Raw genomic sequence first — 21,238 nt, forward strand, 5'->3', positions numbered from 1 at the left:
CAACAGGTGTGAGAATTCCCACATGGCCCTCCCCACATGTGGTGTGATGCATTCTCATCAGAAGGCAACTGTGGTTGGACTGTGAATGGCTCACTGAATTGCTGATTGCAGAGCACCTCTGGGTGGGTTCTATGCACCCTCCAGCCTGTGGACCATAGCAGAATACATCTGGAAGGCTTTCATTTTTTTCTTTGGAAAAGAGAGAAAGAGGAAGACATGACATGAAGTGAGAAAAGGAGGGTATATTTGTTTGTTAGAGCCGCCATAACAAAGTACCACAGACTGAGTGAGCTTAAACAACAGAAATTTGTTATCTCACAGTCTGGAGGCTGGAAGTCCGAAATCAAGGTGTTGGCAGAGCCACGCTTCCTCTGAAGGCACAGAAGGATCTGTTGTAGGCCTCTCTTCCAGCTCCTGGGAACTCCTGTGGCAGTGTAACGTCAACCTTCACTTTCACATGGCATTCTCCCTGTGTAGAGAATGTGTCCACATTCTGCATGTCTCTGTGCCTAAATTTCCCCTTTTATAAAGACACCAGTCATATTGGATTAGGGTCCACCCTAAAGACCTCGTTTTAACTTAACCAATTACATCTGCAATGACTGTATTTCCCAATATGGTCACTTGGGGTTGGGAGTTCAACACATGAAGTTGGTTTGATGGGGACACAACTGAACTCATAATAAAAGGTAAGAACTAACAGAGGATTTCAGCCAAATGGTTCCAGCCAACCACTAGCAGGAGAGGAGACCAAAGGTATGTCACGGAACAGCAGAGAACCAGGTGTGGTGCATCATCCTAAGAGGGAGTAATGAGACGGAGCCTTGTGGTTTCTGCAGTGAAGGCTTGATCTCAACTAATGCTCTCTTCATTCCAGCATGGCCGATGATGACCAGGGTTGCAGAGTTTTCCGTGGAGCTCCAGGACCTAGAAGCCAACTGCTCTAGCTCCTCGTTGGTGCTCTGTCTCCTGCATGCCAGCTGCCCTCCATCCCTTCCTGGGAGCCATGAATCATCATCTTACTTACAGTTCCCCAAGAATAAAAACTTTCCAAAAACAATTACCTGCTCTTTCTGGAGGCCAAACACCAGAGGCTGGTGTTTTGTTTTAGAAAATACAGTTTATCCCTTTTCAATGAGAAAAGAAATAATGTTCATTATACCAAAGTTGGAAAAAGCACCGAAGTTAAGAGCTCATAGGAAAATCATCTCGAATTCCAAGACCCAGACAAACCCTGTAAAATTTTGACTCATATATTATTCCTTTGTGTCTTCTTTTTTAAGGCATATTTTACAGTCTGTACCACAGCCTCTCTGTAACTACATACTTAGATTTTCCACATTATATAATGGATATTTCCTATGTTATTATAAATTATTCTTAAACATTCTTTCAATAGTTGTATAATATTGAAGATGACTAAATAATAATAAAGAGAAGCTGATATTTTCTGCATTCCAGACACTATTCCAAGCAATGTACATACATTTTTTCCATGTGACTCTAGTAAAAGCCCAGTGAGGTAGGAATTGGTCTCATCATATAAATTGATAAGAAAATTGAGGCTCAGGGTTTTAGCAATGTGTTTAACATCACATGCTTATTAAACAGCCAAAGCGGGATTTAGACACAAGTTGGCTTGACTCCACTTTCCATGCTTCTAATCACTACTTAATTTCTCTATTGCTGGACATGGAGTTTACCTCCACATTTTTACTGTTATGAATACTGCAAGGCACATCTTTGCACAGAACATTTTATTTCCCCTGTATTTTCTTATGATAAATTCACAGAACTGGAAATACGAGAGCCAGGAATTGAACATTCAAAGAAACTCCACCATTTTTGTTACTGCTAATTTGTTTTCTGAAAAGGTGGTGCCAATTTACATCCCTTCCAGCACTATAGGAGAAGGCCAATTTCCCCACATTCAGCACAGGACGGTCTACTCTGTGAACTTCCCTGCTATTTATGATAGCTGGAAATGGATTAGGTTTTTTTGTGTGTTTCTTTTTGTATTTATTTATTAGTAAAGTTACACATTTTTCCTTTTCTTTCCCCCTTTTTCATTTTTAGAGACAAGATCTTGCTCTGTTGCCCAGGCTGGAGTGCAGTGGTGCAATCATAGCTCACTGCAGCCTTGAACTCCTGGGCTCAAATGATCCTCCCACCTCAGCCTCATGGGTAGCTGGAACTACAGGCATGTGCCACCACACCAGCCAATTTTTCAAAAAAATGTTGTAGAGACAGGGTCTGGCTATGTTGCCCAAGCTGGTCTCAAACTCCTGGGCTCAAGTGATCATCTCACTCTGGCCTCCCAAAAAGTTTGTGGGATTACATGCATGAGCCACTGTGCCTGGCTAAGTTACACATTTTTTGATGTTTCAAGTCGTTTGTATTTTCTACTAAAAATTTGGAGCCATTTATTTGTTACGGTCTTAGTATTTAATTGAACCACGTGTAATTAACACTTTTTCAAGTCAAAAGTTGTTGAATATCATCTCAGCCAAATGTTTCTTCAAATGCATTAAGAATATTAATTAATTTAGATATATTGGCTATAGATATTTTTGTTGATGTTTTGATATAGAAGTTTTAATTGCCAAAATGAGCATCCAATCATCTGGAAAGTCTCTGAGTAATGGAGATAGCATGCTAATGATTGCCATGGACTATTTTTTTCTTTTAAAAACACTTCCCTGCTTTTGTGTTTTATTTGTCCCTTTTGTTCTTCCTACTATTCTCCTGACCCCTCAGGATTGAATCCAGAAAGATGTATTTTCATGAGATAGGTGAAGGCTGGGTATCAATTTTGGAGAATAGGAAATATCATTGGAAGAATTACAGGTGCCAGTAAAACAAGTTAAAACAGTACACCTTTATTATCGTTGATGCCATACACAACTAAAACTGTAGCCTGACAGCATCTGGGGGCATAGCTTTAGCTGTAGCAACTAAGAGGATCTTTAAGGAAGGGGTGATCATGGCTTAAGTGTGCACATATGCCCAGTGTGACACTCACATACATCGCCTCAGCGGAGAGCTCACTGGCTGTGTCTTACTCTGAGCCAAAACAAAGACAACGCCAGACCATCCGGCTCTGAAACAATTTAATATCTTCTCTTTCCTGTAGGTAGATGGAGAACCATTTGAAAGTTAACTATCAATGACTGCATATTGCACACACATTTTTAAACTTCTAAAAAAGAAAAGAGAATGGCTACAATGAATAGCATCAAGTCGCTTGTCAAATCTTGTGGTAAGAAGATGAGAAATGCTACTTCAATAGCCACGAGTATTTCTGAGATTGCTAAGTTGCACTTGCTTTTAACATCTGCTGTTCAAGACCCTCATTTGTAGCAGCCATTTCTGTTTGCTTCTGTTCACATGGGGAGGCAGGTGGGGTCAGACCCAGTTCAGGTTTCTTGAGCCTCTGATTAAAATGATTCACACCAAATCTCCCTTGGCCCCAAATACATCTTCATATCAAATACTGGTTATCTCCTATAAAACTGGGAAGCAAATCTAGGCTCCTTCAGTGTCCAAGGCTTTGATCAACCCAATGGATCTTGCTGCTTTCCTAAAGCATCAAGGAGACTGCATTTCGTTTTCACAGTGTGGCTCCCTGGAGGGGAACTGAAAGCATTACAGATGAAGTGTTTGCAAATACAATAAAATGTTCTTAGTGGGTGAGGAGGACATTTCCGACCCACGGCGCAGAGTGGATGAACTCACTGTTGGTTTTCCCAGGAAGAACACAGCTATTGTCACTTGGCTCCTACTTGGCGGATGCCGGCTAGGCTGGGGCGCAGTCAGTGAAGAGGAACAAAGTTTTCCTCTGTGCAAAGCTAATTGACCCATTCCCGGATCAAACCTGCAACCTCAGCCTTCTTGGCACCAGCCACAGACTGACTGAGCTAACGGGGACAAACTGTTTCCAAGTCATGTAGGAACAAATCCTTCAGAGCACAAGGCGTCTGCTGCCCAGCACAGGCTTCTCAGCGAGACCTTAGTGAATGGGCTGGAATCTCTGCATGGAGCAGCCAACTGGCAGGCAACTGACAGCCGCTGGCCTTTTGCACACAGGGCCTTACTGGAGCCGTACTTTGTCTTGCTGAAGATGACTTATTCACACATCCCAGATGTTCCCTGTAACCGAGAGCCCTGGAAACAGCTACCTAAAAACACATGTGTTTTCTAAAGGCCTGACAGAAATAAATATGAGCAAACAGCCTGAGGTTGCTGTCTGATCACCAGGCAGTCTAAGGCCTGACCCCGTCTCTTCATTTCCTCTCTGTAATGCTGGGCCTCCCTTCCCTAATGGGGCAGGATCTGAACAGCTCTGGTTGTAGTTTTAGGGTTTGTTGTAAGTAGTTTGAATGTAATAGTCAAACTCATAGAAGAACATTAAAAATGTTAAAAAGAGGGCAAGGAGAACAGAAAGAGAAAAAGCTGGTATTAGCTTGAAATGAGTATGTGGAAAATGCAAGTATACTTTGAAAATGATAGCATCGTCTCATATTTGCTTTTGATTAAAACTTAAACAGGCATTTTCTCCCTGCGGAAGCCTAAAGCTCTCCCTTGGAGGAATGTCAGCAGTGACATCTAGGTAGCCTCTGGCAGCTGTGGGGTAAGACACAGGAAATCAACCGCACGAATGCATTTGTCCTCCTCCTGGGACGCAGGCCCAGCTGTGCAGAATGCGTGATGCCCCTCTTAGGTTCTCTCAGCATCTCCCTAACTGGCTGCCTTGCTTCCACTTCCTTTCTGTCCAAACCCAGCCTGCAAATGGCCATGACACGGATCTTCCTGGGGCCTCACCAGCAATAAGTTGTTTCCCTACATGAGATGGCTTCATGCTCCACCATGCGAAATGCATGGGGAACAAACAGCAGTTGCCTCTCCTTGGCTTTTGAGACCTTCCCCTGTCTGCCATAATCCTACTTTCCAAACCCTCTCCTGACCCCACCAGGGTTGCCTCTGTGGCCCCCGACTCTTCCTGTTTCCCAGACCAGGTTGGACCCCATTAGAAACTTTGTGATGTTCTGCACCTCCTCTTCCCAGCCCTCCTCACAATCCCACTTCTCATTTAATGTCTTGTCCACTTCTGTGAGCTCCCTGTGAGGGCCAGAGCTGAGCCATCTTCCTCCCTGTGTGTCTGCAGTGTCTGGTAAGGAGGTGCTCCATGGGCCTCTGCCAGTTGAAGGAATGACTCCTCTTCACATCCAGCTGTCCCTGCCTTTTAATACTCCACATCCATTCTGTTTTGTCGTTTCTTCCCCTAAGACTATGCTCCTGTTGCTTTCTCTACCTGAGAAGCCCTTCCCTCTTCCCATCCACATCCCACTTACCTTTTCTAGCCCCCACTCAGTTCTTTATCCTGTACAAGGTGGCCCCTGACCCCGATCTCTGGCCCATCTGATCTGCCCTGAGTTCTCCCGCTTCCAAATTCCTAGGGCACTCCCTGCACCACGGATGCAGGCCTTAACACATGCTACCTTGCAGTGTGACCTGAATTTTCCCCAAGTCTGGCCTCCCTTATCAAATCTGTATCCACCTTCCCCAATTCCAAAGAGCCCTGAGCAGAGCTGAGCACAGACCAGCTGTTCGGTAAATGTCTGACTCATTATGACTGGGCAATTTTCCTGCCTCTCTCTCTACATCCTGTCCATTGTTCAAAGTCTGGCTTCCTTTGAGGTAGCTTTGTGGATGATGCCCACGTTGACCTCGTGCCTGGCTCATGGTGTAAATCCACACTTTGTGGAACTCTCACCCCTTTTGGGATGACATGCTTGAGCACACACTCCCAGTAAACACGCATAGTCCATGATCTGTGAACTTGACATGGGTCCTGTTGTACCCTGACTCTCTGGATCACTGATCTACCCTCAGGGGAACACACTGCACACTGGCGGCCATGGGGCTTCAAGGCACCGCTTAGCACTTTAGCCTATGTCATGTTGCTCTTGGACACCACAGAACATGAGGCCTAAAATGTGTGGCTGGGAGTGTTGCCTTTTTGGGATAACTTTCTGTGCAAGTTGGAACTTCTGGTCCTGTTGTTGGACGCATGTATCTCTCAGTATAGGAGGCTGATGGCGGAACCCTTTGAGACCAGGAAACCCATCACCAGGAGACCAGACATTTTACTGGACACAGACAGACACTTATTTTCAAGACGCCTACTGTGCCTGGCACAGAGTAGAAACTTAGCATAAGTTGATTTAAATTAAAAGCAATTGTGATCCTTGATGGCCAGTGTCCTACCTCATTGTACAGAAATGTCCTTTTAACGTGAACCTTGTTAAAATATTTGAAAATCTACATACTCCTTCAGACATTTTCAAATTGACATCTAACATTTTCATCATCATAGGGTTAAATAAGTTTACTTCTTATTAACAGGAGACAGAAAATGTTAAATATTTTATACGGTAAAATAAGATGAGGATTGATTATAATTGGAATACGTATTTTATATTATTTTGAAAAAATATTTTCATTACTTTATTGATTAAAGCATGACATATCGGAAATATATCAGGTGAAATTTTTGTTTGTGTGTTTGATTTATTGTATTTTGAAAAATCCACTCATCCTGCAAAAAAATTCCAGTTACATTTATTTAAATGGATCAGCATCACAGCCCTATATGACTTAGATATTCTGAATTATGAGCCCTCATGGGCCAATATGCCTTCTCTCTTGCAGAAATATGTATAAGACAGGAGAAGGCAGAATGCCTTGTGAGCCCAAGGGCCTTGATTTATCATTAAGTTTATCTTATTGCTTTAAACTCTCTCCTGCAGCAAAGCACCAAAGCAAGATTTGGGATGGATAAAGGATCTATCTTTTTTTCCAAAGAAAAGGTACATTCTGAACATAGCTCATTTTCAAGCAGATTAATATTAGAAAAATACCACTGGACATTGATTCCCCTGTAACTATCCTTGCCTGAGTATTATGGGGAAAGTCTTCAGGTCCCCCAGGTAAATGTGCACCTAGTTGGAGGAACGCCGGCCCAGGCTGCCCATCTAGTGATGAGACAGGTAGGACAGGGTGAGTGTAAGTGCTGCCCGGGCTGGGAGCAAATGCCTTTCCTTGGTTCCACAGAGAGGGTGGTCCTTATCTTCACGGAGAAGCAGCTATTTGGCCTGTAATGAACACAGACAGAAATGAAAGGGTCTCTAAGCCAGGGACATGCAACAGAGTACAACACCTCTCAGAGGAGCAGAGGGCAGAGTGGTGGGCAGGCAAGGCTGAAGCAGAGGCGAGGAGGGAACAAAAGGCAGGGCATAGGAGCCAGCATGGCCTCGGTCAGACTCGCCTAGGTCAAGTGCACCCTGGTTCTTTTTGTCAGCCCTTCCCTGGGAAACCCAGAGCTCAACTCTTGGGTCTGCAACTTGTAGCCTTGTCCTACAGAAGGAAATCTGTACAGCTTTTGCAGCATGAGGTGCTGTGAATACAGTCTGACCTCATCCTCTGTGGCTCTGGCACCTCCACAAGCCCGTGGCTCATGCTCTGGTCCCTGTGTCTTGTTCTTCTCAGACAAACCACACCCTGCCTGGCTTGAGTGCCCAAGCTGTCCCTCCTCTGTGTAGAATGACCTCCCTGTTAACTCACAAGTCATTGTTTCTGAGCCTTCTTTCTCCAGCGTATCTGTTCCTACCTTCCCCCTTAGAGCAGAACTTTTCAAAGTGGGGTCCACTTCTGTGCCAGCATTACCTGGGACTTTTTGTGGGGAAAGAGAGTCGATTCCTGAGACACATCTGGAGATGCTGATTTGGTAGATCTGGAATTTGAATGTGTAATGTTGGAACTCCTGGGACAATGTCTGGAGAGCTGAATCTTTATAGACTGCCCAGATGGCCGGATGCTCCTATATTTCCTAGAGCTTGGGATCCACCAGGATGCAGCTGGTGACTTCCTCAGTGTTTTTCAAATCTCTACTGGAGCACCTGCCATACCATACTGTAATTTGTTTATCTTCCTGTCTTCACTAGTGTCTGAACCCTCAAGAAGAGAATTGCTCTTCATCTTTGTTGACTCCACACCAGAGCACTGCCTGGCACATAGTGGTGTTTGATTGTTCGGTGGTTGCTATGGTTTGAATGTCTGTGTTCCTTCAAAATGTATGTTAAATTTAATGCCCAATACAATATACTAGGAAGTGGGGCCTTCAGGAGGTAATTAGGCCATGAAGGCTCTGCCCTCAAGGATGGGATTAATGTCCTTATAAAAGGGCTTAAGGGAGCAAGTTTGTCCTTTTTTTCTCTTCCACCATGTGAGGACATAGCAAAAGGTGCCATCTATGAAGCAGAAAATAAGCCCTCACCAGACACCGAATCTGTCAGCACCTTGATCTTGGACTTCCCAGCCTCCAGAACTGTAATAAATTTGTATTATTTATGTATTACCCAGCCTAAAGTATTTTGTTATAGTAGCAAGAATGGACTAAGACAGTGGTCAAGGTGTTGCTGGTAAATGGTACACAAGACAGAATGGGAATATTGTCAGAGTTCTCCTTCCTGGGTATCAGTATCAATGAACATAACGCTCTAAAACTTGAAGAGAACCACCTGCTGGAATCTAGGATTAAGCTAAAGGGCTTTGCAAGATGCAAAAGGCAGACCCAGATAGAAAAAGACAGTGCACCATGCCTGATAGCCATTTCTCCTTTCTTCCTCAGTAACGAGATCTGAGTTTATGAAAGGCAGCAATGCACCCAGCAGAAAACTACACCTCCCAGTCGCCCTTGTAAATAGGGTGACTGAAGAGATTTAACAGAAGTCACTGTGGCTGCCCTACCTTCTTGCAGCCTGGAACACTGATTACAGTTGCAGCAGCCATTCTACAACCAAGGATGGATGCCCTGAGCAGGGAACAGAAAGCTAGAAAAAGCCAGAGTCTCCATGACATAATGGAGCCAGCATGTTAGCCACACATTGCCTACCTTTGGGCTTCTTTTACGTGAGACACAAAACAAACAACCATGAAACCCCTATGTCGTTTAAGCCACTGATAGATAGGTTTTCTGTATATGCATTTGATCCTACTCTTGACTAACTCATATGGGTTGAGATTATTAGTTTTGTGAGCCGACCATCCATTATAAATTTCTTGTTTGATGTCTACTTGACCTTAGAGATGCAAGACTCACCTTCCACTCTTACAATTGCTGTGCCCAGTTCCTCAGGGTCCTTGGTGCTCTCTGCCCAGTGCTATTCAATCTTTTAAGCTACTTGAAGAGTAAGAAGCTGGGCTCACTAGCCACTTGTGATACCAACCAAAAGGGCCTTCAAACTCTTCAGTGAACCTACTGTGCTTGGGAAACCCTGGAGGGTGGTTATGGGCTCTTTAATTTGTACCCAGAGGAAACACACAGCTGGGAACTTATCACTCCTGGGATCTTCCTCCTCAAAGGCAGTCACCTTTGAGTTTTAATTATATAGGCTTAAATCTTCCAGTTTGCAGTTGACACTAACATTTTGTTGGTAGTGAATAACAAGCTTATAAGGGAAAACTAGGAAAATTTCATAATTGTATAGGAGGAGGAAGTGCAAAACTGTTTATTTTTGGGGGGAGGGAGTTCAAGGTATAAGGATTTCAAGTCTCCCAATATGAGTGGGTTTTTGATGTAAACAAAGTTAATAAGCAAGAATATCAAGATAAAGCTATTAGCATCATTTTAGTTCCAATAAAATGAAGATATGTCTATAAGTCTGATCCAGAATACTGTACTGTCTATAAACCTAATCTAGCCAAGGGAAGTCCTAAGAATCCACATACAGTGATCAAAACAGTAGGAAGGAGGCTGGGCAAAGGCACTAACATGGGCTTTGGGGGTGAAAGAGAACTGGGTTTGAATCCCTCTTTTGCCATCTGTCGTGAAATGAGGGCACACTACCTATCTGGCAAGGTTGTCATGAGAATTAAATAAGAAACCACATGTAAAAGGGGCTGGCCATAGAGAACACAGGATGTAGCATGGGAGAGTGAGCAAGGTGGGATTAGAGTGTGCTTTGCCATCCTAGACACCGTTGTCTGAATCTAGACTACTTACTTGCCCCATGACCTTGGACAATTTTCTCCTTTACAAAATGGGGCCAGTAATGTATCTTACCGATAAGGTGATTGTGAAAATTGTGTGACATCCTGACTCCTCATTCTTTCTTTTTCCTCTGGATCCCAAATTGCTGAGCCCTTCTGGAGAAAGTTAAGAGGTGGAAACTGATTGAACCTCCAACCCCTTTATGAAATGATGACATTTCAGAGGGACAATCTTTCACTTCATTCCCAATTTCTGACAAACCTCCTACCACAACTGTTCCTGTTCTTACTTCTTTCACACCTTAAACTTTGTCCTATCCCCTCCTCTCAGCCGAAGACCTCGCTACCCACTTGGTAGATTAGGGTCACTCTTGTAGACTCCTGAGTGCAGTCTCTCTCCCATTCCTACTTTATGTGGGTCTTTACCACTGTGTCTTATCTATGAGAAAGACTTGTTTTCTATTTGAGATCTCTCTACCCCTAATTCCCAAACCAAGACATTTTTTCTACCCCTTGTGCCTATTAAATGGCACTTAGGCATTCAGAAAATAAACACATTAACTACCAAGGGGTTACCAAGAGCCCCTTAAAAGCTCTACCTTCCTCAAATTCAGTGTTTTTCACCCTATGTGCTCTCTCCTTGTCTGTCTCACGTCCTCTTGGGATCCTGATATGTCTCTTTGCAGTACGTTTGTGAATCTAACTTTCCTTCTTTTTTGTTATTGAAGACCCAGAGTTTCATCTGTCAGCTGGATACCTCCATGTGAATGTCTCAATTACCTCCAGCTCAACAAGCAGCTGAACACATGATCTTTCCCACTGAACTTGGGGTCAGCCTCCCAAGAAGCCAGGCTCTAAATCTCCCAGCCATCTCTATCTTCTCCTCTTTTAGCTCCCTTTGCTGCACAGGTGGCAGACCTCCTCTTCTCTTCTCTTCCATATCTGGTGTCTTAGCCCTGGTTCCTCTAATATGGACAATGAGACAATGAAATAGCTCCTCAACTGGTCTTCTCAAGTTCTGTCCTTATCCTTGCCCTAGCCCCCAATTGGTGCCAAAGAATAATTTGATAGGATTCTACACCCATTCATTACTTAAAAATAAATAATAAATACACAATCAAGTAAACGTCCTATCAAACTGGAAATAAAAAGACAACTAACATGACGAAGATTATCTTAGACTGGCAGCCAACATCATATATATCAGTCAAATGTTGTGGCATTCTCTTTAAAGCCATGAACACGACAAAGATGCTCATCATTATAATTAATAGCAAGAAAAAAGAATAAGAAAAATAGGACAGAAAAAAATAGATATAACCATTATAAAGACAGGCAAAATTAACTCACAGTATTCATTGATTTTTTTGAGGAAATGGATGAAAGAATGAATCATACGGATAAATATTTATGGTAGATTAAGAGAAAAAATAGTGACAAAAAAGAATATGTAGCGCATAATCCCAATTTTGTGAAAGAAAATAAATAATATTCAGTGAATGAGGAAAATTTTTATAGCTAAGCAAATTAGTTTGCAAATGTCTATGTATTAGAATCCAAATTTAATTATATATTGTTTTCCGCAAAATTGATCTTCAAAGATAGAAACCAAAATGTTAACAATAATTATTTTTGGGAGATGATTTTATAGATGATTTTTATTTTATTTTGCTCTTGTGTTTAGTTCATGTTTTTATAGAGACATGGATTCTTTTGAAATTAGGGAAATATTATGCAAAAAAGCAAGCTTCTAATTTTTAAGTTCTAATATAGACACTAGGCAAAGGTTAACTTTCCTGGCATTTTCCTTGTGGCTGTCCAAAAATTAGCTACTCATCAACCATTCATGCAAGATGTAATGTCATCTCTGTTTCAAATGCCTTAATGTGTTCTAAATGTAAGGAACATTCTTTTTCTCTTTCCAAGAACTTCTAGGCATGAAACACCCTTAGGGAGACTTTCCTTCTTAGAAGTGATTTGTTAGTTGGTGTCACAGTTCTCAGAAGTTCTGTGAATAAGTCAGGGATAGTAAAGATCAGGCATAGTAAAGTTTACCTGCAGCTGAAGAGTATAGAGCTGATTTTGCCATTATGGTGGATAAAGAGAGGAGGGCCTTGTTGGCTTATTGAGGCAAGAAAATTGACAGCGAAATCTTGAACTGAGTCACAGAGAACACTGTTCAGTCTTGCACCTGTTCAAAGTCAAGAAGACCCTTAGGATGGTGACCCAAAACTGCCACAACAAGTGTTCAGTCCAATTAGAAATTAACAAACCCATCCGATTTGAGAAATCCAGCTACACCTCCCAATGACCTAATCCTTCTCCACTCCTGATGCTATTTTTTGAACCCTTTAGTCTTCAACTTGACATTGTCCCAGTTTTTGGATTTCTGATCTCCTGATTGCGAATTCTGTTGCTAGTCCTCCATACTGACTCCCAAGACCATGAGCCTAGCTAGGTCTCTGGGTTACATCTCTGCACAGCTGGTCAGGTGGGGCATACAATGCAAAGTGGTGCTAAAGCCACAGACTGTAGGGCATACTTCTGAGTATATTCTTGCTGGGGGTTCATTGAATTTCTTAGATCTGTGAGTTTATAATTTTCATCAAATTTGGAAAGTATTCAACCACTTTATCTTTAAATATGTTGTTCTCTTCCCTCTTTTTAGGATTTAATTACACATTCAAACACCTTGCTGTTATCCTAGATGTCTCTGAGGCTCTGTTAATTTGATTGTTTTTTTTTCTCTACTTACTTTATTTTGAATAATTTCTATTGTTATTTCTTCAAGTTCATTAATTTTTTCTTTTGCAGTGTCTAAACTGTTGTTGTCAAGCCTATCTAGTGATTTTTTTTCCATCTCAGATACTATATTTTTTATCTGTAGGAGTTCCATTTGGTTCTTTCTTATATATCCTTCTTCTCTACACATTAAGTTGTTTTATTTTAAATCCTTGAGCATATGTATAATAGTTGTTTTAAAGTCTTAGCTCATTCCACAATTGGTGTTGATTGCAGTTCTGGTTCTATTGACTGATTTTCCACTCCAGGTTATGGGTCTCATTTGCTACTTCATGTCTAGTAAGTTTTTACTGGATGCTGACCATTGTATTATTAGGTTGCTGAGTGTGTGGATTTTGTTGTCTTCCTGTAAATAGCACTGAGCTTTGTTGTGTCAGGCAGTTATTTGCAAATCAGCTTGATCCTTTCGAGGATTGCTTTTAAGCATTATTAGGACAGGTCTAGAATAGCCTGTAGTCTAGGGCTAGATAAGCTGTCGCACTACCCCTTCTGGAGATTCTACTGAATGCCTCAGCTATTTGAAATTCCTCCACTTTGCATTATTGCAACACAAATGTCTATTGCTCCTCTGTGAGTTCCAGGAATTGTTGATCATATTGTTCCTTAGCAATTATTTGTCTGGCCTTGTGGAGTTCCCCCTCTGTAGACTTATGGAATTTCTACACAGATTTCTCAGCATAGCTATCACTTTTCTGAATTCTTTCACACAAATTCTAGCTACCTTGGGATCCCTGAACTTTAAAGTGTCTCTTCAGTTCAGAAAGACTGCCATGCATTGTTTGGGTTTTTTGCCCCACCTCTTGGTCTGGAGAGTGCTTTTCAGGCAGAAGCTTCTAAATTTCTTTCCTCCCTCCTTCCCTCTCTCTCTCCCTCTCTTCCTTCCTTGTTTTTATAGAGAAATTGATTCCTTTGAAATTAGGGAAATATTATGAAAAAAGCAAGCTTCTAATATTTAAGTTCTAATATAGACACTAGGCAAAGTGTCTTTCTTTCTTTCCTTCCTTCCACTCTCCCTTCCTTCCTTTCTTCCTTCCTTCTTTCCTTTCTTTCTTTTTCTTTTTGTTTCTTTCTTTCTCTCTCTTTCTCTCTCTCTCTCTTTCTTTCTCTTTCTTTTTCTTTCTTTCTTTTCTCTTTCCTTTCTCATCTTAAAATAGGGCCTCTTTTTTAAGAGATAAGGGCAATCATAGCTCACTGCAGCCTAAAATTCCTAGGTTCCACCTAGGGTCCTCCTGCCTCGGCCTCCTGAGTAGCTGGGACTACAGGCACAGACCACCATGCTGGGATAATTTTTTTATTTTTTAAATTTTTTGTAGAAATGTTGTTTCCTATGATGCCCAGGATGGGAGAAATTTCTTTTGATTGTAAGGCTTGTGTCTTGTTTTCCTTCTCCCAGGGATTACAGCTCTGTGCTTCCTTTTGTTGTTCTGTATATGGAGCCCAGTGTTTTAGCCTAGGACCATTTACTGGAACGTGGCTGGAAAGCGATTCTATTGGAGCAAAAAGGAGGTGCAGGTTGAAGAGGTTACGCACTAAGAGTTAATTCACTTAAATAAACCATGTTTTAAATAGCTTTGGAAAGCCATAAAGCATCACTAGTATAGGACATAGAGAGCAGTAATTTTACTTTCTATCAATAATTTCGGATATAATCTAACATATAATGAACTTACTAAAACGTTTTTAATATTTTAAATTTTTTCCAGCCCCCTGGTGTCTCTGTTCCCCTAAAACTACAGGTGGCTAGAATAATAAGCTGTTTACTGTCCACAGAAAACTAGAACCAAATAAAAGGGGTTTTGACAGTTTCTTTGCCAAAATACAAAATGATCTGATCATTTATCAACACTAATTATTATGACTGATTGACTCCCAAGCAGATGTACAGAATTACACTCACATTAGCATTGTATAAGAGATTACATTTTCCCACATTCTTACCACATTTAGTGTTATTGGACTTTTTAGTTTTTCCCAATTTGGTAAAGTTAGCACAAGGAGATCATGAAGACAAGAAAAGATGTATAAGAATAGAAGATAAACTTTGCATTAGTAGGAGGATAAAGAAATTATAGTAGAATGTCATGTAGCAGTTAAAATCAATTAATTGCTCCTGCCAGTTTTAATAAATCAAAATATTAGGCCTAATCCTGAGCCATGAAGAAAGTTGCAAAAGGGCACACACAGCATAAGGCCATTTTTTAAAAAGTTTTAAAACATACAAGATAGTACATATTTATAGAGCAGCAGCTACAAAACCCAGTGGTCTCAGCTCTGGCTGCAGATTAGGACCACGTAAGGAGATTTAAAACATACCCATCCCTGTGACTCACCTCTAGAGATTCTGATTAAGTTGAATTTAGAGTCACCATTTAAAGCAATTCAACTTACCAGTATAGAGCTTCCCAGGGGTGTCCAAGGGAGAGAATACAGTCATGGGTGCTTAGTTACTGCTTCTGGTTGGCCCAGTAAAGCCCCTTCCTCATCCTTCTTTTCCACCTATCACTAGAGACAGAAACTAAAAACCAAGGCTTCCGGCTGCTGAAAGCCTAAAACAAAACAAAACAGAACAACAACAACAAACTAAGGCAGGATGGACAAGCTTGCTCATTCAATGATGCAAAGTACATCTCTCTATACTACACGTATATAGCTTCTTTAGCTTTTGTCTTCCTTTTGGAGTCCATATTCAGACAAACTTTTCATAGGAACCACCCTTACTTTAATTTCCATTGGCTAATTGTGTAAATTTGACAAAACTACTTAATTTTGGCATTGCATGTTTTCTTCATCTGTAAAACGAAGACAATAGTCACACTACACTTTTCAGAGCTATTATGAGTATCAAATTAAATTATATATGTGAGTAAAATGGAAAGCAATTCACAAATGTTAATTATTATGAGTCTCCCTGCTCAGCATTACCATATGCTGCTTGAATTACATCTGCGTAAACTTGTGTGTGCTGAATTGTTGTAATTTCCTGTCTATTTTTATGTGTATACTTATGTAACCTAAATCTCAATTCAATTAAGACTTTTTGGGGGCAAGAAACAAGATTTATACTTCTTTAGTATACCTTATTTTCCCCATTTCTCTGATGAGAAGCAAAAAACACTGAATTGAATATATTAACAGAAACATAGTGCATAATTTTTAAAAATTTTCTTTGTTACAGTAGGTATTAACTTTGGCAAGTATACTGTACACATACATTATATATATACACACATACATATACATATACGTATATATGTGTGTATGCATATTATACATATATTATAAACATTTATACATATATTATAAACATATATACACATGTGTGTATACATACACACCTGTAGAACATATGGCAGGAGGATTTTTTTTACATATTAACCTTTGATCCTTTTCCTCTCTGAATGTCTCCTTTTCCTACATTTCCAATCAGATAACTTGGCTCATTGGTACTTGCTTCATTGTGTGAGGGGAGGGATGTATCAGGATCAAAAGCAGAAATGACCTATGAGTCTTTTTTACTTTCATCTCTAAAAGCCTAATTTCAGAGCAGGCAAAAGGATTTGATGTATGGACAGAAAGTCTTGCCAGAAACTGTGGAGAGCACAGAATGCTCCATTCTCCAGGCAAGAGAAAGATTCACCCAGGCTTAGGAAAAGAAAAAGGAATAGAAAGGAAGATGGTGCTGGGAGGTGGCAAGATCCCAGAGAAGGAGGTGGGAGGGGCATGTAGTCATGTGGGCAAAACTGAGAAGATTTTCACGTCCCGAACGTGACTCAGGAAAGGGAGGCAGCATCTGGACTTGAAGGCGCTGTTGTGCTGGGATGGGGACATTCTCCATGGCAACTCGTGTGGACACGTGGCCAAGGAAGGCATTCTCCTATAACTCCCCATGCCCTGTCCCTGTATGGGACTCGGAAACCATGCACAACTGTGGCCACCGTGGTGCAGCAGAGGCTCCTAAAGACTGAGGTCAGCATTTCTTAACAACTTAGTAGCCAAATGGGAATTAAATGGTTTAAGAAATCAAAGAAAATTCTATTTCTTGCATATTTGGGAATATGAGCTGTGATTCATACTTACCACATTTATGCATATACGTATTCTTGAACAGCTATTTATATTTCACATTTGTGTTTACACACACACACACCATACAACTCACGGTTTCCTGCCAGAAAGTACGTTTGTATTTTTCTCTTTTCTAGAAAGAGGTGTGTCCAAGAATCACCTTGGAATCCCTGTAGTAGCCTCACTATTGGCAAGGCACTTCCATATTACCTTGGAGTCACCAGTACAAGGAAAACGCCACCTCGAGATAGTTCAGAAAGGCAACAGCCCTGAGTGAAGACAGCATATATAACACTCCCAAAGAAACTCAGACATATTACGTCAACCACATAATCTATTACTAAATGGCAATGCTATATTAATATTAACATGTTTCCATTGCTGATAAGGTTTCGCTGATAGGAGAGTTGACATACAGTTTTATGGTAGATTAAGAATGATAAAACCAATGTTATCTTATTAACAATGACAAATTGACATGATCACAACAGCAGCTAGTGGTTTCCACTGCAAGGCACAGCTGGGCTGTTTTTAATGACTCTTAAAAAGAAGGTGATCCAGAATTCCTGGCATGTAGCCTGGAGCATACATCCTCAGAGACGTGGGCTTTTCATTCCCATGAGAAAGAAGATAAAAATTGGGAAATAATTGAGGACACTCGCTGAAAAAGAAAGCTGCTTGAAATGTGGAATTGCATCTTACTCACCATTGTGTTCTTCCCCTTTGCCCTTCTTCCTGTCTGTAGTGCAACTGAGAGATCTATTAATAGAGACACCAGTCTGTGCTGCAACAGCAGTCTTCCAACCGTGGAGACAAATGCTACCTGGTAAAGAAAGTAGAGTTAGAAGACAGAAGGGGCCTGAGTTCTTCATAACTCCCTTAGGCAGTTGATAATCGCCCATGAGTGCTCAACTCCAGACTTCTTGTTACAAGAAGAAAATAATCTCCTTCTGTCTTAAGTCACTGTAGTTGGGTTTTCTGTTCCTTGCAACTGAATGCCTCCCTAATCAAATTTACATGCACAGCTATGATTGCCTAATACAAGAAACATTATATGCACAGGGCAGGATTTATGGCTAATAATAGCGAAGGTAAATCTGCATTTTAGAAAGTTTTCTTGGAAATTTGGAAGATTCCTGGCTAAGCTCTTGTCAAATCAGATTGGACTCTCACTGCTTTTACTCACAATGGGGCTGTGTAAGAGCTCAGGACAGGTGCCAGTTCTGGTACAGTCATGCTGTTCTTTTATGCTTGCAGTGTTAGTGTTATTTTCAGCCCAGAGGGATTTTTTTTTTTTGTAGAAATATTTTAATTCACTGTTTACTCTTATGAGAGTTACTTTAATTAAAATATTATAATGTACATGTCCACATAATCAGCAATATAAAGTACAAAAGGCACATCTAATCTGAAAGCAAACATACGAGGGAGAACCCCAGTTTTCCCAACCCCCCTTCCCCAGTAAACATGAACATCTTCCACTTCCTTAGGGGCCAGCAGGCTTGCTCTGTGTATTACACAAACTGAGCAAAAGCTACACTATTAGTCTAGATGCTAAATAGTAACAGAGCTCAACTTACTTCAAGAATTAAAACAGAGTATAGTGAATTTGATATTCTACAGGGCGAGTCTAAATTTTCTGTTATAATACAGCTAGATTTTAGATAAATTGCTCCCCTTCCAAATTATTTTTCACCCATTGCTAGGCTTGTGAGAGAGTCTGAGAAATTTTCAAGAAACAAGAGTTCTCACATCTTATAAAAGTTATTAACTCACCATGGATCATGAACTTAAATATAAAACATAAAACTATGAAATTTTTGGAAACATAGGAGAAAAATCTTTAGGATGTAGGACAAGGCAAAGAGTTCTGAGGCTTGACACCAAAGGCATGATCCATAAGACGAAATAAGAAAACATATATTTAATCAAGAGTCAAAACTTTTGCTCTGCAAAAGACCTTATTATGAGGATAAAAAGGTGAGCTGAAGACTGGGAGAAAATATTTGCAAGTCATATATCTGATAAAGGACAATAATCTGGAATATATAAAGAACTCTCAAAACTTAGCAGCCAAAAACCAAACAATCCAGTTTGAGAATGGTCAAAAGATGTGAAGAGCTCTCTCACTAAAGAGGATACACACATGGAAAATGTACAGGTGAAAAAATGTGCAACATCATTAGCCATTAGGGAGATGCAAACTAAAACCAAAATGAAGAATAACTACACATCTATCAGAGTGGTTAAAATAAAAAACAATGACAACACAAAATGGTGCTGAGGATGAGAAGAAATTGGGTTCCTCATACATCACTGGTGGAAATGTACAGCCACTCCAAAAAACAGTTTGGCAATTTCTTAAAAAAAAAAATGAAACATGTAATTGCCTAGTAACCCAGGAATTGTACTCCTGGGCATTTACCCAGAGAAATACATATTTATACCTGAATGTATATAGCAGCTTTATTTGTAACAGCCCCAAACTGGAAATAACCCAGATTTCTTTTGATTGACGAATGGTTAAACAAACCATGATACATCTATATCATGAAATAACACTAAGAAAGAGTAAACCATGGATTCATGCAGCAATTCGGATGAATCTCCAGAGAATTATACTGAATGAAAAAAGTCAGTCTCCAAAGATTACATGCTGACTGATTCCTTTTATATAAAATTATTGCAATGATGACATCGTAGAAATGAAGAATAGAGTAGTGCTAAGGGTGAAGGAGGGGATAAGGATGGAAGGGAAGTGGGTGTGGCTATAAAAGGGCAATCTGTGGGATTCTTGTGATGTTGGAACTGTTTCATACCTGACCGTATCAATGTCAACATCTTAGTTGTGATGTTGTACTGTAGTTTTGCAAGACGTTATCATTGGGACGACTTGGGTAAAAGATACATGGGATGTGTCTGTATTATTTCTTACAACTGCATGTGAATCTACAATTATCTCAAAGTAAAAAGATTAAGTTTAAAAAATAAACAAATAAAACAGTGCTTTGAAACCAAAAGATGAATGATAAGCAAACATCGCACAGTTATGGTCAACAGGGTACATGTTAAGTTCATGGCAAATGGGAGGTCTGGAACCAAGTGGAGTCTCTTGAATACCTCTGGAGTGAAGCATGCCCAGTTAGGCTTTCAGGATCCCCACAAATTAAGTTCAACAACTAAGTAAGAGCTCATAATAAAAAAAATCACCAGGTTAGATGTGGTGGCTTATGCCTGTAATGCCAGCGCTTTGTAAGGCTGAGGTGGGAGGATCTCTTGAGACCAGGAGTTTGAAACTGCAGTGAGCTATGATCATGCCACTGCACTCCAGTGTGGGAAGTAAAGCGACACCCTACCTCTGAAAAAATAAAAATTTACCAAATGCACAAGGAAACAACTCACCGTAAAGCAGAGCCAATAGGTAAAATAAATTTTAGTGTAAGACCCCCAAGGACATCACATATTTTACTTTTCTGACGCAGAGTGTAAAATAGCTAAGTAAGGAATGATTAAACTCAATAAAGGATGAAAATTAAAAATAATGAATCAGAATGCAAAACAGCTATGTAGACTAGAAAATGAAATCGAATTTATAGAAGTAAAAACTTGCGATTGTTAAAGTTAAAACCTTGTGGGTCAATGCCTCTATTCTCCATGGTTTGAAGGCCTAGCCAGAAAAATTAGGTAAGAAAAAGTAACAGAAGGCCAGGCGCAGTGGCTTACACCTGTAATCCCAGCATTTTGGGAGGCCGAGGCGGGGGTACAACGAGGTCAGGAGTTTGAGACCAGCCTGGCCAACATAGTGAAACCCAGTCTCTACTAAAAAATACAAAAATTAGCCAGGCATGGTGGCATGCGCCTGTAGTCCCAGCTACTCAGGACGCTGAGGCAGGAGAATCTTTTGAACCCAGGAGGCGGAGGTTGTAGTGAGCCAAGATCATGCCACTGCACTCCAGCCTGGGCAACAGAGTGAGACTCCACCTCAAAAAAGAAAAAAAGAAGAAAGAAAAAGTAATAGAAGATATAAGCATTGGAATAGAAGGAACAAAAGTCATTATTTGCAGGTGATATGACTGTCTACATAGAAAACTCAAGAGAACTTACAGAAAAATATTGTCAGAATTAATGAGAATTTATCAAAGTGGCTACAATAGAGAACAATATGCAAAAATCAAATGCACTTTTACAACGAGCAATAAACAAAAAAAGTCATTTTCAAAAAGGTACACTTGAAATAGTAACAAAATATAAATTACCTAGGAATAAATGTAACAAAAGTTGTTTAGGACTTTTATACAGAAAACCCTTAAATCTTATTGCA

The 21,238-nt window shown here is 40.5% G+C and overlaps 1 long non-coding RNA gene across 1 annotated transcript; it reads right to left on the bottom strand.

Annotated features, from left to right (window-relative positions):
- Positions 1-353: 353 nt before the first annotated feature.
- On the bottom strand, positions 354-17,644 carry LOC134735737 (uncharacterized). The gene is made up of 3 exons (XR_010119154.1): positions 17,624-17,644; positions 15,241-15,398; positions 354-469 (listed from the first exon to the last, which is right to left on the bottom strand). It is a non-coding gene; the product is annotated as an uncharacterized lncRNA (long non-coding RNA).
- Between the last annotated feature and the right edge of the window lie 3,594 nt (positions 17,645-21,238).

This window comes from Symphalangus syndactylus, chromosome 23, assembly GCF_028878055.3.
Source record: "Symphalangus syndactylus isolate Jambi chromosome 23, NHGRI_mSymSyn1-v2.1_pri, whole genome shotgun sequence".
NCBI lineage: Eukaryota > Metazoa > Chordata > Mammalia > Primates > Hylobatidae > Symphalangus > Symphalangus syndactylus.